Genomic DNA, 17,929 nt, shown 5'->3' with positions numbered 1-17,929 from the left:
ATCATAGAAGACAACAGCTCAGTACAGGAGTTTTCCTGAGATACCGTCTCGTAGTCCCAAACGTAAATGTGCAGTACAGGAAGATCTCCCGGAATACCATTCTGTAGTCCCAAAGTAAATATGCAGTACAGGGGGATCTCCCGAAATACCGTTCCGTAGTCCTAAAGTAAATATGCAGTACAGGGGGATCTCCTGGAATACCGTTCCGTAGTCCCAAAGTAAATATGCAGCTCAACCAACGGAAATAACAGTTATAGCAAGAAAACCTACAATTGAGACTATGTTCAAGTCAAGGAAAAACAGGAAACTTCACTAAATATGCTGCACAGAGTTCAGATAGGCAGTTAAGACATGTAGGCATGCTATTCTAAACTAAACAGTATAGTTATATATGCTAGTGTAGCTCAAATAAGGAGAAACATATTATTACTTAGTGGATAACGGAGTTTTACAACAAATAGCCCGTGTACGTACTCATCACCTCACGTACACGACGCTCACATATTAAAACAATATCAAATCCTAAAGGATTTCCTCCACACAAGGTTAGGCAAGCTACTTACCTCGAACCAAGCTCAATCAATCGATAATAATGCCTTTTCCACGAATATCCGACCCTGAATAGCCCACATCTAGCCAAAAATAATTGCATATCATAAATACAACTATAATAGACTAATCTAATTAATGAAATATTGAAATTAAGATTTTAATAAAAGGTCTGAAATACGTCCTAAAAAGTCGATCCGGGCCCCACGTCTCGGAATTGGGTAAAAGTCACAAAATACAAATACACATTCACTCACGAGTCTGACCATATGAAAATTACTCAAATCCGACCACAAATCCCCTTTCAAAACTCAAAATCTTTGTTGAAGAAGTTCTTCCAAATTTTTCCTAATTTCAACCCCAAAATCCGAAATTAAATGATGAAATCATCCATAGATTAGTCGAATATAACCATAAAGGAGTCAAGAATCGTTACCCAATCGATATCTCTAAAAATCCCACAAAATCTCATCCAAAATCCGAGCTCTCAACTTAGGTTTTTGATAAAATGGCAAAATCCCCATTTTTGAAAACTTTAATACTGCCCAGACATTTCCTTAATCTCAATCACGGAAATAGCCTCGTGATCTCGAAGAACAACTTTGCTGCCCCAGAAATTAACTTTACCCGAACGCGTAAAACACCATGCGAACACGATGCTCTGGCTCTCAGACTCACGTGATCGCGAACGTCCTCACGCGTTCCCGATGAGCAAAGCGCATGGCCCAGCTTTAGTCCACTTAACCCTACGCGAATGCGACCTTGTCTCTGCATTCGCGAACCACCACCTCACTTCACTACGCGTTCGCATGCCCCTGTCCGCGAAGAAACATTCCATCCTCTCGCCCAGCAAACTTACGCGATCGCGTCCTCAAATTTGTGAACGCGAAGAAACACTTTGGCTGGCCTCTCAAAATGCCTTATGCAATCGCGAGACCTCCCTCGCGAACGCGATGAAGAAAAAGTCTGCAACAAAACACTAGAAAATCTGCTATCTTCCTTAAGTCCAAAATGGCCCGTTGAGCATCTGAAACACATCCGAGCCTCCCGGGACCTCAACCAAACATACCAACCAGTCCTAAATCACCATACAAACTTAGTCAAGTCCTCAAATCATATCAAACAACGCTTAAATCACGAATCACTCTCCAATTCAAACTTAATGAATTTGAAACTTCAATTTTCCACAACTGATGCCGAAACCTATCAAACCACGTCCGATTGACCCCAAATTTTGCACACAAGTCATATTCAACATTACGAACCTACTCCAACTTCCGGAATCGGAATACGACCCCTATATCAAAATTTTCACTACCGGTCCAAATCTCCAAAATTTTGACCTTCGCCATTTAAAGCCTAAATAAGCTACGGACCTCCAAAACATAATCCGAACACACCCCTAAGTCCAAAATTGCCTAACGGAGCTAACGGAATCAACAAAACTATATTCCGGAGTCGTCTTCACACAGTTCCGACTACGGTCCAAATCCTAAGGCTTAAACCTCCATTTAGGGACTAAGTGTCCCAAAACACTCCAAAAACCAAAACGAAACCTCCCGGCAAGTCACAATAGGAGAAATAAATATGGGAGAAGCAGTAAAAAGGGGATAAGGGTTATTACTCTCAAAATGACCGGCCGGGTCATCACATCCTCCCTTCTGAAAATAATCGTTCGTCCTCGAACTAGTATAGAGACATATCTGAAGTGGTGAAAAGATAAGGATAACGGCTGCGCATATCCTGCTCGGTCTCCCAAGTTGCCTCCTCGACCGGCTGTCCCCTCCACAGAACCTTCAGAGAAGCAATGTTCTTTGACCTTAGCTTTCTGACCCGCTTGTCTAAAATAGCCACTGGCTCCTCAACATAAGATAAATCCTTGACCAATTGGACTGGGCTGAAATCCATTACATGAGACGGATCGCCGCGATACTTTCAGAGTATTGAAACATGAAATACCAGATGAACTCTTTCTAGGATGGGAGGTAAGGCAAGCTCGTAAGCAACTTCCCCAACTCGCCGCAACACCTCAAAGGGAAAAATAAACCGTGGGCTCAGCTTGCCCTTTTTTCTTAACCTCATAAATCCCTTCATAGGCGAAACCCGGAGCAAGACCCGCTCTCCAACCATGAATGCAACATCGCTAACCTTCCGGTCTGCATAACTCTTCTTTCTGGACTGGGCTGTGCGAAGTTGATCCTGAATCACAGAGTCTGTACCCAAGTCTGTACCCAATAATCTAGCCTCGCCCGGCTCGAACCAACCCGCTAGGGACCGACACCGCCTACCATACAGAGCCTCATACGGTGCCATCTGAATGCTGGACTGATAACTGTTATTGCAAGCAAACTCCGCAAGTGGCAAAAACTGGTCCCAAGCACCCCCAAAATCTATCACACAAGCACGGAGCATATCCTCTAGTATCTGAATAGTGCGCTCGGACTGTCCGTCCGTCTGAGGGTGAAATGATGTGCTCAACTCCACTCTAGTACCCAACTCCTGCTGTACGGCTCTCCAGAATCGTGATGTAAACTACGTACCTCGGTCAGAGATAATAGATACTGGTACGCCATGAAGCCTGACGATCTCACGGATGTAGATTCGAGCTAGCTGCTCGGAAGAATAGGTAGTCATCACAGGAATGAAATGAGCCGACTTGGTCAGCCTATCCATAATCACCCAAACTGCATCAAACCTCTGCTGACTCCGTGGGAGTCCAACAACAAAATCTATAGTGATCCGCTCCCATTTTCACTCCGAAATCTCCAACTTCTGAAGCAACCCACCTGGCCGTTGATGCTCATATTTCACCTGCTAGAAATTTAGACATCGGGCCACATACTCTACTATGTCCTTCTTTATCCTCCTCCACTAGTAATGCTGTCTCAAGTCCTGATACATATATGCGGCACCCGGATGAATAGAGTACCGCAAACTGTGAGCCTCCTGGAGAATCAACTCACGCAAACTATCTACATTGGGCACACATAGCCTGCCCTGCATCCTCAATACACCATAATCTCCAATAGTGACCTCCTTAGCATCTCCGTGATGGACCATGTCCTTAAGGACAAGCAGGTGGGGGTCATCATACTGACGCTCCCTGATACGATCATAAAGAGAAGACCGAGAGACCACACAAGCCAACACTCGACTCGGTTTAGAATTATCCAATCTCACTAACTGGCTGGCTAAGGACTGAACATCCAATGCCATGGGCCTCTCTGCTACTGGTAGATATGCTAAGCTCCCCAAACTCTCTGCCCGGTGACTCAAAGCATCGGCCACCGCATTGGCCTTCCCAAGGTGGTACAAAATAGTGATATCATAATCCTTAAGAAGCTCCAACCACCTCTTCTACCGCAAATTAAGATCCTTCTGCTTGAACAGATGCTGCAAACTCCGGTGATCGGTGTAAATCTCACAAGGAACAACGTACAAATAATACCGCCAAATTTTCAAGGCATGAACAATAGTTGCTAACTCAAGGTCGTGGATAGGATAGTTCTTTTCATACACCTTCATCTGTCTGGACGCATAGGCAATTACCCTATCGTCCTGCATCAACACCGCACTGATGCCAATCCGCGATGCATCACAATACGCAGTATAATACCCCAAACCTGTAGGCAATACCAATATTGGGGCTGTAGTCAAAGTTGTCTTGAGCTTCTAAAAGCTCTCCTCATATTCCTCTGTCCACCTGAACGGAGCACCCTTCTAGGTCAGCCTGGTCATAGGTGCTCCAATAGACGAGAAACCCTCAACAAATCGACGGTAATACCCCACCAAACCAAGAAAACTCCGGATCTCTGTAGCTGAGGACGCTCTAGGCCAACTCTGCACTACTTCAATCTTCTTCGAATCCACCTGGATCCCATCACTCGATACTATATGACCTAAGAATGCCACTGAGTCTAGCCAAAACACACTTTGAAAATTTTTCATATAATTTCTTTTCTCTCAAATTCAGGAGCACAGTCCTCATGTGCTGCTCATGATCTTCCCGAGTAAGGGAGTACACCAGAATGTCGTCAATGAACACGATGACGAATGAGTCAATATAGGGCCGGAACACACTGTGCATCAAGTGCATAAAACCTGCTGGGGCATTGGTCAGCCCAAAATACATAACAAGCAACTCATACTCACCATACCGAGTCCTGAAAGCAGTCTTCACGATATCTGGCTCCCGAATCTTTAACTGATGATAACCTGAATGCATGTCAATTTTGGTAAACACTCTGGCACCCTGTAACTGATCAAATAAATTATCAATACGAGGCAAATGATGCCGTTTCTTCACTGTGACTTTGTTCAACTGGCGGTAATCAATACACATCCGCATAGAACCATCCTTCTTCTTCACAAATAAGATAGGAGCACCCCAAGGTGACACACTGGGCCGAATGAAGCCCTTATCAAGCAACTCTTGTAACTGCTCCTTCAACTCCTTCAATTCAGGAGGAGCCATACGATATGGAGGAATAGAGATGGGCTGAGTGCCCGACAACAAATCAATGCCGAAATCAATATCTCTGTCGGGCGGCATGCCCGGAAGATCAGCTGGGAACACATCTGGAAAGTCCCTCACTAATGGAACTGACTCAACTGTAGGGGTATCAATACTGACATCTCTCATATAAGCTAGATACGCGTCACACCCCTTCTCAGCCATTCGTTAAGCTTTAAGAAGTGAAATAAATCTACTAGGAGTATACCTTAAGGTACCTCACCACTCTAATCCTGGTAAACCTGGCATAGCCAGTATCACGGTCTTAGCGTGACAATCAAGAATAGTATAATGGGGCGACAACCAGTCCATGCCCAAAATAATATCAAAGTCCACCATGCTGAGCAATAATAAATTGTCTCTGGTCTCAAAACCACTAAGAGCAATCAAACACGACCGATACACGTGGTCCACAACAAGAGAATCTCCCACAGGAGTAGACATATAAACATGGGAACTCAAAGAATCCCGAGATATGCCCAAATACGGGGCAATTTAAGAGGACACATAAGAATATGTAGAGCCTGGGTCAAATAATACCGGCGCATCTCTATGACAGACCGGGACAATACCTGTAATGACAGAATCGGAAGTGACTGCCTCTGTACGAGTAGGAAAGGTATAATATCTGACCTGGCCTCCCCCTCCAAGGCGACCTCTACCTCCCCGACCTCCTCCTCTAGCTGGCTGAGCAGGTGGGGTGGCAGCTAGTGTTGTAATCATAGCCTGAGGACCTGGTGGAGTATGTTGTGGCTGAGAAGTCTGTGGAGGTGCACCCCTTCTAAACCTGGGGCAATCCCTCACCATATGGCGAGTGTCGCCACACTCAAAACAAGCTCTGGGAGGGCGTGGCTGCTGTGGCTGGCTCGGGCCAGATCTGCTGGACTGGCCGCTAGGAACACCTCGTGTAGGAGGCACACTAGATACTGGCGGTGCATAATAAGGCTCCTGGGGCCTAGAAGGAGCTGGAACACCGCTAGCGGCTGGAAGAGCTGAATGAACGGGGCAACTCACATAACCCATACCATGGTGAGCTGCTGGGGCACGAGCACCAGAATAAGAACCAGTCTCTTGAGACCTCTTGGCCTCCCTCTCCTCTCTATCCCGGGCAAGCATGCCCTCCAATCTCTTGGCGATACTAACAACCTGCTGATAAGAAATATCCATCTCCAACTCCCTGGCCATACTAATTCAGATGCTGGGGTGGAGTCCCTCAATTAACCGCCTAACCCTTTCTCGAACTGTGGCAACCAAGGCCGGTGCATGTCGGGCCAAATCACTGAAGTGAACTGCATACTCTGACATAGTCATAGATCCCTGGTGTAGCTGCTCAAACTCCGCACGCCATGAGCCCCTGAGGCTCTGAGGGACATACTCTATCAAAAACATATTCGAGAACTGACTCCATGTAAGTGAAGCTGCCTCAACTGGACTAGTCAACTCATAAGCACGCCACCACTGATAGGTTGCTCGTCTAAGCTGGAATGTAGTAAAAGAAACCCCACTCGTCTCCGCTACGCCCATAGTACGGAGAATACGATGTCACTCATCCAGAAAACCCTAAGCATCATCCGTAGCCAATCCGCTGAAGGTAGGTGGGTGGTACTTGTTGTACCTCTCAAGTCTGAGCTGCTCTACCTTAGAAGCTGCTACCCTAACCTCGGGCTGAGCTGGAGCTACCGGCTGCATTGGTAAAATCTCTAGAACCTTATCTACCTGGACCCGCTGCTCTGGAATACCGACGACTGGAGTCTATGCTCCTCCCCCGGCCTGAGATGTGGAAGGAGCAAGTGGAATCAATCCAGCCTGAGCTAAGGTGCTGAACATGCTCAGAATCTAGGCTAGAGTCTCCTGGAGGGCTGGTGTAGAAACAGGTACCTCAGGTGTCTGCCTTCCAGCTGGAGCTACTGGGGGCTCCTCTATAGCAGCTCGTGCAGGTGCTCTGGCTGCACATCGTGGACGTCTTCGGCCTCTACCCCGGCCCCGGCTCTCGCGGCTCTAGCAGGGAGCGCTGGTGCCTGGTCATCAGATCCACTTGTACGTGTCCTCACCATCTGTGAGAGAATAGAATACAGAAGTTTAGAATTTGATGCCAATAACTCGCACGACAAGGAATCAAAAGAAGTATGATTGTTCCTAACAGTTCCATAGCCTCCCGAAGATAAGTACAGACGTCTCCATACCGATCCGCGAGACTCTAATAAACCGGGTTGTGACTCACGAAACCCATGAACCTAGGGCTCTGATACCAACTTGTCACAACCCAATTTTTCCTCCGTATAACGTCGTGACGACACCTAGTCTCTACGACTAGGTAAGCCTAATATTTGCGGAATAATAAAATAAAAACATAAATTTAACAACTAACTGTAGCAATAACAACATAACTGGATACCATGCCACTTGGCATGTACAATAACCAACTCCTCAATATACTACACAACATTCCCAAAACCCGGAACATCGTGAATCACAAACTATGGGAGGAAAATCTAGTGTCACTATACATCAGAGTCTATCAATGAAAATACAGAAGATAATGGACATGGGGAAGAGTAGAAGGGAACTCCGAGGTACGCGGACGCGTCAGATATACCTTGAAGACTCCAAAGCTGTCCCGGCTCACTAATAGTGTGGGTGATAAGGAGCACCTGGATCTGCTCATAAAAAACATGTGCAGAGAGTAGCATGAGTACACCACAATCGATACCTAGTAAGTGTCAAGCCTAACCTCGGTCGAATAGTGATGAGGTCAGGTCGGTCCCTACTGGTATATATATAATAACACAAGAGAGAATGAAATACCGCAGCAAAATAAAGACTGAAATTTAACAAGAATGAAATCATAGAAGACAATAGCTCAGTACACAGAAATAACAACAGGGGTTTTCCTGAGATACGATCTCGTAGTCCCAAACGTAAATGTGTAGTACAGGGGGATCTCCCGGAATACCGTTCCGTAGTCTCAAAGTAAATATGCAGTACATGGGGATCTCCCGGAATACCGTTCCGTAGTCCCAAAGTAAATATGCAGCTCAACCAACAAAAATAACAGTTACAGCAAGAAAACCTATAATTGAGACTAAGTTCAAGTCAAGGAAAAATAGAAAACTTCACTAAACATACTGCACAGAGTTCAAATAGGCAGTTAAGACACGTAGGCATGCTATTCTAAACTAAACAAGATAGTTACATATGCTAGTGTAGCTCAAATAAGGAGAAACATGTTATTACTTAGTGGAAAACAGAGTTTTACAACAAATTGCCCGTGTACGTACTCGTCACCTCACGTACACGACGCTCACATATCAAAACAGTACCATATCCTAAGGAAATTTTCCCCACATAAGGTTAGGCAAGCCACTTACCTCGAACCAAGCTCAATCAATCGGTAACAATGCCTTTTCCATGAATATCCGACTCCGAATGGCCCAAATCTAGCCAAAAGCAATTACATATCATAAATACAACTATAATAGACTAATCTAATTAATGAAATATTGAAATCAAGATTTTAATAAAAATTTTGAAATCCGTCCTAAAAAGTCAACTTGGGCCCACGTCTCGGAATCGGATAAAAGTCACAAAATACGAACACCACGAGTCTGACCATATGAAAATTACTCAAATCCGACCACAAATCCCCTTTCAAAACTCGAAATCTTTGTTGAAGAAGTTCTTCCAAATTTTTCCTAATTTCAACCCCAAAATCCAAAATTAAATGATGAAATCAACCATAGATTAGTGGAATATAACCATAAAGGAGTCAAGAATCGTTACCCAATCGATATCTCTGAAAATCCCTCAAAATCTCGTCCAAAATCCGAGCTCCCAACTCAAGTTTTTGATAAAATAGCAAAACCCCCATTTTTGGAAACTTTAATACTGCCCAGACATTTCCTTAATCGCGATCGCGGAAATAGCCTCGCGATCGCGAAGAACAACTTTGCTGCCCCAGAAATTAACTCTACGCGAACGCGTAAAACACCACGCGAACGCGTAAAACACCACGCGAACGCGTAAAACACCACGCAAATGCGATGCTTTGGCTCTCAGACTCACGTGATCGCGAACGCCCTCACGCGTTCGCGATGAGCAAAGCGCGTGGCCCAGCTTTGGTCCACATAACCCTACGCGAATGCGACCTTGTCTCTGCGTTCGCGAAGCACCACCTCACTTCACTACGCATTCGCATGCCCCTGCCCGCGAACGCGAAGAACAATTACATCCTCTCGCCCAGCAAGCTTATGCGATCGCGTCCTCAAATTCGCGCATGCAAAGAACAACTTTGGTTGGCCTCTCAAATTGCCTTACGCGATCGCGAGACCTCCCTCGCGAACATGATGAAGAAAAAGTCTGCAACAAAATACCAGAAAATCTGCTATCTTCCTTAAGTCCAAAATGGCCCGTTGAGCATCCGAAACACACCCGAGGCACCCGTGACCTCAACCAAACATACCAACCAGTTCTAAATCACCATACAAACTTAATCGAGCCCTCAAATCACATCAAACAACGCTAAAATCATGAATCACCCTCCAATTCAAACTTAATAAAGTTGAAACTTCAGTGTTCCATAACCGATGCCGAAACCTATCAAACCACGTCTGATTGACCCTGAATTTTGCACACAAGCCATATTCAACATTATGGACCTACTCCAACTTCCGGAATCGAAATCCGACCCCGATATCAAAATTTTCACTACCGGTCCGAATCTCCAAAATTTCGACTTTCGCCATTTCAAGCCTAAATAAGCTACGAACCTCCAAAACACAATCCGGACATGCCCCTAAGTCCAAAATCACATAACGGAGCTAACGGAACCAACATAACTCTATTTCGGAGTCGTCTTCATACAGTTTCGACTACGGTCCAAATCCTAAGGCTTAAACCCCCATTTAGGGACTAAGTGTCCCAAAACACTCAAAAAACCAAAATGAAACCTCCCGGCAAGTCACAATAGCAGAAATAGATATGGGAGAAGCAGTGAATAGGGGATCGGGACTATTACTCTCAAAACGACCGTCCGGGTCGTTACAAAAACTCGGCAACATGTCCATCTTTGCTAATAGAGCAATTATATAGGCTTGGAAATCTGTTACTTAACTTCACATCCCCCACCCATACTTCAGTAGAATCTGATTTTACTTCCATTTCCCAGCTTCAGTCTTGTGTGTTGTTGAAATTCACTCCACAACTTACTAATTAAGAAAGTATAGACCTCACTGCCAACTTTTGCATATTCTTCTTTTGAGACAAGATCGATGTGTGCTCCAATTAATCGCTCAACAAGGAGGTTCCCTATCAATCCAGGATCTTTATCCACAAGTAACTGTGACAAAGCTAAAGAAATTATTCACATAAATAGGAAGTGGCGACTTGCGGCAGATGTAAGAATCAAACAAAATACCAAAAGAACAACTAAGGTATACCTTTGAAGTGCGTAAGATGAGATAACAGTCGAGGTTTAAGTACTTGGCAGCGACAGCAGTAGCACGACAGTGATTACTTTGTATGCCACCTATGGTCACTATGCAGTCAGCCCCCTGAGCTACAACATGTCCCAACAAGAGCTCCAGCTTCCTGACCTTGTTTCCACTCAACTGCATTCCTGGTATATCATCATGCTGTAAATTTAAAGTTCGTTCATGTTAGAATAAATATGGAATAGTGGCACGGTGAAAAAGGTAACCAGAGCACATGAGGGAAACAATAGCATCAAAGAACACCCATCCTCAGGCTCCCTATAGATCCAGAACTCATACTTTAGATATACTATAAAATATTTCCTAGAGGAAACTATACCGTCTATCTTATAAATGATCGATGGTCTAGTAGTACCTGTTAGTATTGACCCAACAACGAGCAAAATATCCAGACAATCAAGCTGCATTGTGTACTTGACGGCACATAGGTTGATGTGATGTTCTCACTTCACTCAGCTTCTTAATTGACTGTAATATTTTCTTAGTATGGTGCATAGTCATGTCCTTTAACTTTTTCCTTTTTGTTTTGTTTCCCTCTTTTTACTATACACGCACACACACATGTTAAAAGAGGACTCATGTCTAATGCCACAGCAAATAACTTCATAAAATATTTCAATTATTTAGATTATGTCATTCTTCAGTATTTGCACGATGATACCACATTTATTATCATATTACCCCCTAGTTTACGGTAATTTTCAGTATAACAAACACATAAAGTAGGTGCTCAGATATTACATTAAAAATGTTTTGGTAATCACTCCAATTAAAAAAAGTTACATTTAAAATGTTTGAGTAATCACTCCAGTAAAAGAAAATGGAAAGAAATATCTGTTATCAAATAAGTAATAGTTTCTGAGACCTGTCTCCTTTTTTAAAATTTCCTTTTTACCTAAAAATATTTTTGCCCAGCGAGGACCTAAAAAAGTGAAAATTGGGGCACTCTATGTCATACTTTAGCAATCTGCGGTGGATTAAAGAGATCCTGTCGCAAATGCTAGTATGAGGGACTACATCAGAAGAACTTGCTTCAAGCAGTACACTGCTAAACCAAAATTGCGAAAAAGTCTGCTATAACTGCAACTTTTTCCAGAGTCCTGAGTTGGTTGAATCAGGCAACAATATGCTTGCCTTGTAAGACATCAGAAAACCCTCAGAGTAAAATTTTCCTTGCATAACATTGTCTCGTTGCTTCAACAGAAAAGGATCAAACATAATACTAGTTAATAGCTTAAGCATTTCTTCCTATTTTTAGTGCATAGAAAATACTTTGCATGTTTGCCTTGGTCCATCTTTATTTTCAAGTGAGCTAGGCTAAAATGGAGAAGAAATGAAAAAAAAGTATTACAATTAACCAAATCTCAGTGTCCTTGGGCAAATTAGGCAGGTTCCACTTGTGAATTGGAGTCGGAAACTAAGCACAATCCCACCATTTTTTCAATTAAAAACTGTTGAATTTTGACAAGATTAATGTGAACTAGCGTGAACATTTGAAACCTCCTTTTAGGAAGAAATTGGTAGATGCATTTTTCATGTATTTACATTGCATGTGTGTGATGTCATGCATGACATTATTAAGGCCATTTCTCTTCTATAAATAGCAAGGATTTTGTTCATTTGTAAAATATCTCTCACTTGCCTTCTTATCTCCTAAGGCATTTGAATCTTCTTTCTCTCTTGTAGTATTTCACTTGTATTTTTGGAGTGAAATAAATTTGAGTTGATTGTTCCGAGGACTAGGCAAAAAATTAAATTTTGCCGAACCTCGTTAATTTCTGGTGTTCATTTTATTATTGTCTCATTTACTATTTATTAGCTACCTTTAGATATAGTAGTTGTGATTTAATCACTCTCTATATATTCGGCTTTCGCAACAATTGGTATCAGAGCCAAAGTTCTATCTTAGTATGCTCTGTAGTTGCAGCATAGTCTGAACTTCCACATCAGAAAAGAATTACTTTGATGTTCTGTACTGTCAGCAAATAAATAGTATCTATAGCAAAATGGGAGATAATAAAAATGAAGAGTCCACATCGGGTGTCAGTAATACGTCGTTGGCATCTTCGCTTATGACAAGAATTATGTCAAATGCGAAATTTGCAGTTAAAATTTTTGACAGGTCAGGACATTTCGGGATGTGGCAAGCTGAGGTTCTTGATGTCTTTTTTCAACAAGGGCTAGATATTGCCATAGAAGAAAATAAACCAGACAATATCGGAGAAGGAGATTGGAAGATTATCAACCGTGTTGCTTGTGGTACCATTCGATCTTACCTCGCAAGAGAACAGGAGTATCCATACACAAAAGAAACTTTTGCAAGTAAATTGTGGAATGCGTTGGAAGATAAATTCTTGAAGAAAAACAGTCAAAATAAACTTTACATGAAAAAAAGACTGTTACGCTTCACATATGTTCATGGTACTACAATGAATGATCATATCACTAGCTTTAATAAGTTGGCGACAGATTTGCAGAATATGGACGTGACTTTTAGTGATGGAGATATGGCCTTAATGTTATTAAGTTCACTTTTCGATGAGTACGAGCACCTCGAAACTACTCTACTTTATGGGAATGATGAAGTGTCTCTCAAAGAAGTTTGTTCTGCCTTGTACAGCTATGAATAAAGAAAGAGAGAAAAACAAAAGAGTGGAGAAGGAAAAGCACTGGTCGCGAGAGGTCGTTCTCAAAATCATATGAGAACGAAGAAAGAAAGATCCAAGTCAAGATCCAGACCCAGCAAAGATAAATGTGCCTTTTGCCGAGAAAAGAGGTATTGGAAGAAAGACTGTCCAAAGTTGAAAAACAAGGCCAAACCTAATAATGAAAAGGCTGTCATGGATTCAAATGTAGCTGATTGTGACGACTCTGATTTCTCTCTAGTTACAACTGAGCCATTCAAACTATTTGACATATGGCTGATGGATTCAGCTTGTAGCTATCATATGTGTCCCAACAAGGACTGGTTCGTTGATTTTCAAGAAGGAGAATGTGGAGTTATTCACACAGCAAATAACAATCCTCTTACCGCATATGGTATTGGTTCAATCCGATTAAGTAACCATGATGGATTGATCAGAACATTAACAGATGTTCGATACGTACCGGAATTGAAGAAAAATCTCATTTCTGTAGGAGCCCTAGAGTCAAAGGGGCTCAAAGTCGTTGCAAAAAATGGGGTAATGAGAATATGCTCTGGTGCACTAGTGGTAATGAAGGGAATCCGGCGAAATAATAACATGTACCACTATCGCGGTAATACAGTTATTGGGACAGCAACAGTGATATCCAGTGATGACAAGGAGGCAGAAGCAACCAAGCTATGGCACATGCTCTTGGGATATGCTGGAGGAAAATCCTTAAAGATTTTATTAGATCAAGGATTGTTAAAAGGAGTAAAGACTTGAAATTTGGAGTTTTGTGAGCATTGTGTTAAGGGAAAACAAACAAGGGTTAAATTTGGAACAGCAATCCATAATACTAAAAGTATTTTGGATTATGTTCACTCTGATATTTGGGGTGCTTCCAAAACACCTTCATTAGGTGGGAAATACTATTTTGTAACCTTTATTGATGACTTTTCCCGGAGAGTGTGGGTGTATACTATGAAAACCAAAGATGAGGTGCTGGGAATTTTTCTCAAATGGAAGGCAATGATAGAGACTCAAACAGGCAGAAAGATAAAGTGTCTTCGCACAGTTAACGGTGGAGAATACAAAAATGATCTTTACCATAAGATTTGTGAAGATGATGGCATTTTGAGACATTTCACCGTCAGAAATACACCACAACAGAATGGAGTGGCAGAACGCATGAACCGAACTTTGCTGGAGAAGGTTCGGTGTATGTTGTCCAATGCTGGCTTGGGCAAAGAATTTTGGGCTGAGGCAATAACATATGCATGCCACCTCATTAATCGTCTACCATCTGCCGCTATTGGAGGCAAGACACCATTTGAAAAATGGTATGGAAAACCTGCTGAAGATTATAATTTTTTTACATGTATTTGGCTCAATTGCATATTATCATGTGAAAGAGTCAAAATTGGATCCGAGGGCAAAGAAAGCTATATTTATGGGGATTACTTCTGGAGTCAAAGGATACCGATTATGGTGTCCAGAGACAAGAAAAGTTATATTCAGCAGAGATGTTACCTTTGATGAATCTTCCATAATAGATAAGGTGACATTTGAATATGTCAAATAAACTGATGGTGCTTCAAAGCAGGTGGAGTTTAAGAAAAAATTAATTTTCCCAACACAGGGAGAAAATGAGGAAACAATAGAAGATTTTCCCCTGGAAGAAGAGTCAGTGGAAGGGGAGATTCCAACTCAGGAACCCCAACAACAACTTGAATCAATAGCAACCAGCAAGCCAAAAAGAACAATAAAGAAACCTGTTCGTCTCATAGAGACGGTGGCTTGTTCAGCCTCAATTGTAGCTGATGATGTTCCTACCACTTATAAAGACGCAGTCCAAAGTTCAGAAGAAGATAAGTGGAGGATTGCCATGAATAAAGAAATGCAGTCCCTTCATCAGAATTGCACATGGAAATTGGCCAATCTCCCGAAGGGCAAGAAAGTAATTGGGTGCAAATGGGTATTTGCAAAGAAAGAAGGATTTCCTAACCAAGAAGATGCTCGCTACAAAGCAAGATTGGTGGCCAAAGGGTACGCTCAAAAGGAGGGAATTGATTACAATGAGGTATTTTTTTCAGTCGTGAAACACTCCTCCATTAGAGTTTTTTTGGCTTTGGTAGCACAGTTGAATTTGAAACTAGTTCAGTTAGATGTAAAAATTGCATTTTTACATGAAGACTTGGAAGAGAAAATCTATATGACTCAGCCAGAAGGATTCAAAGTTGCTGAAAAGGAAAATATGGTGTGCAAACTTGAAAAATCACTGTATGGATTGAAACAATCTTCTAGACAATGGTACAAACGATTTGATAAGTTTATGTTACGGCAGAAGTACAAAAGAAGCAAATACGATCATTGTGTGTATTTGCGCAAGCTTGAAGATGGATCCTTCATATATCTTCTCCTATACGTTGATGATATGTTGATAGTTTTCAAAAGTCAAGAGAAAATTGAGAAGTTGAAGATTCAGCTAAGAAAGGAGTTTGAGATGAAGGATTTAGGTGAGACGAAGAAAATTCTTGGCATGGAGATAAAAAGAGATAGACATTCAAAGAAACTCTATCTATCTCAGAAAGAATACTTGAAGAAAGTAATAGATCGATTTGGCATGAATGAGAACACGAAGTTGGTTAGCACTCCTCTTGCTCCTCACTTTAAGCTTAGTGCTGCTATGTCGCCGAAGAATGAAGCTGAACAAGAGTATATGTCAAGAGTGCCATATGCGAATGTCGTTGGTAGCTTGATGTATGCAATGGTTTGCACAAGACCTGATATTTCACATGCTATCGAAGTTGTAAGCAGGTATATGCATGATCCAGGAAAGGAGCATTGGCAAGCTGTGAAATGGATTCTACGGTATATTTGTAATACTGTAGATGTTGGATTGATTTTTGAGCAGGAAGATAGTCAGTATCTGGTTGGATATTGTGACTCGGATTATGCGGGTGATTTGGACAAGCGTAGATCAACTACTGGTTATGTTTTCACTATTGCAAATGCACCAGTTAGTTGGAAGTCTACTTTGCAGTCAACGGTTGCTTTGTCTACTGCTGAAGCAGAGTACATGGCAATTACGGAGGTTGTAAAGGAGGCAATTTGGCTTCAAGGGTTGCTTATAGATCTTGGTATTGGTCAAGAAAACATCACACTATTTTGTGATAGTCAGAGTACTATCCAATTAGCAAAGAATCAAGTTTATCATGCAAGGACGAAGCACATTGATGTTCGATATCACTTTGTACGAGATATTATAGAAGAAGGTGGAGTCACGGTACAGAAAATTCGGACTACAGACAACCCTGCCGATATGCTAACAAAAGTAGTGACTGCGATCAAGTTTCAACATTGTTTGAACTTGATCAACATTGTTGAACTTTGAAGATTGGAGTTGAAGACATAATCAAAATTTATCAGTAAGAGAAAATTGCAAAAGTAGAATCTTGCCAAGGTGAAGATTTGTTGAATTTTGACAAGATTAATGTGAACTAGTGTGAACATTTGAAGCCTCCTTTTAGGAAGAAATTGGTAGATGCATTTTTCATGCATTTACATTGCATGTTCACACTTAATATGATGTCATGCATGACATTATTAAGGCCATTTCTCTTCTATAAATAGCAAGGGTTTTGTTCATTTGTAAAATATCTCTCACTTGCCTTCTTATCTCCTAAAGCATTTGAATCTTCTTTCTCTCTTGTAGTATTTCACTTGTATTTTTGGAGTGAAATAAATTTGAGTTGATTGTGTCCGAGGACTAGGCAAAAAATCAAATTTTGCCGAACTTCGTTAATTTTTTGTGTTCATTTTATTATTGTCTCATTTATTATTTATTAACTACCTTTATATATAGTAGTTGTGATTTAATCACTCTATATATATTCGACTTCCGCAACAAAAACAACAGAATGATTAATCCTCTCGTTCGTATAAACCAAACAAATAAAAACAGATTGTTATCTTACATGTCCAAGGGAAAAAGTGTGAGAGGGAAGGGGACTAAGATGAGAGGCCCATTGAGGAGGCTCGTAAGGCTTCTTTGTGAGAAATTGAAAGGGCGATTGCGAAACCTGAGAACTGGAATCCTCCATAGATGATTTGGTAAGGGAAAAGTGTCTGTTCAAGTTTAACGCCTTATTATTATTGCTGCGAGGGAAACGGTGAACTGTAGCATATTCTAGTGAAGCTGCTGCTCCATTGGCAACTCAACATTTTTTTCCTTTCTCTTTTTCCTTTATCTTTTGTTCATATAGTTCAATAGGAAATTCCTATTGGAATTAACCCGAATCAGCACAATTTTACTCCTTACATGCTAGTTATGTACGTAAGAATTAACAAAATAAATGAATATTTTCCATAAACAGTAGAGATTGTTTTGCGGTAATAAGAATACCGAGAATGTTATATAATACTAATTACTGATACGTGTATTTTTATTTTATACTAGTATCCATAAACGTGCGTTGCACGTTAATAATGGCACGTAATGGTTTAAATATTTATTTATATGAATGAACAATATGATTTAATTAATGAGAGAAATTTTATATATAATAATACAACAATCATTTAAATATAGAATAATATTGTGTCATTTACATAATACGTGAATTCAAAATGAAAAGATATCATCAGAACTTACACAAATAATCAATTTTAGTCATATTACTCAGATAATTATGTATTGTAGTTTAAAGGTATCTAATGTGACGGTATCTTACCGAACACTTCTTTATAGA

General features: G+C 41.3%; 1 pseudogene; it reads right to left on the bottom strand.

The window, feature by feature from the left end:
- The window catches only part of LOC107780179 (D-cysteine desulfhydrase 1, mitochondrial-like), a 32,746-nt pseudogene extending 15,164 nt beyond the window's left edge, over positions 1–17,582 (bottom strand).
- Between the last annotated feature and the right edge of the window lie 347 nt (positions 17,583–17,929).

The sequence above is a fragment of the Nicotiana tabacum genome, chromosome 4 (genome assembly GCF_000715075.1).
Source record: "Nicotiana tabacum cultivar K326 chromosome 4, ASM71507v2, whole genome shotgun sequence".
In the NCBI taxonomy this organism is placed as follows: Eukaryota; Viridiplantae; Streptophyta; class Magnoliopsida; order Solanales; family Solanaceae; genus Nicotiana; species Nicotiana tabacum.
Note: the sequence above shows the minus strand (reverse complement) of the source record. Positions and strands in the feature narration are given on the sequence as shown.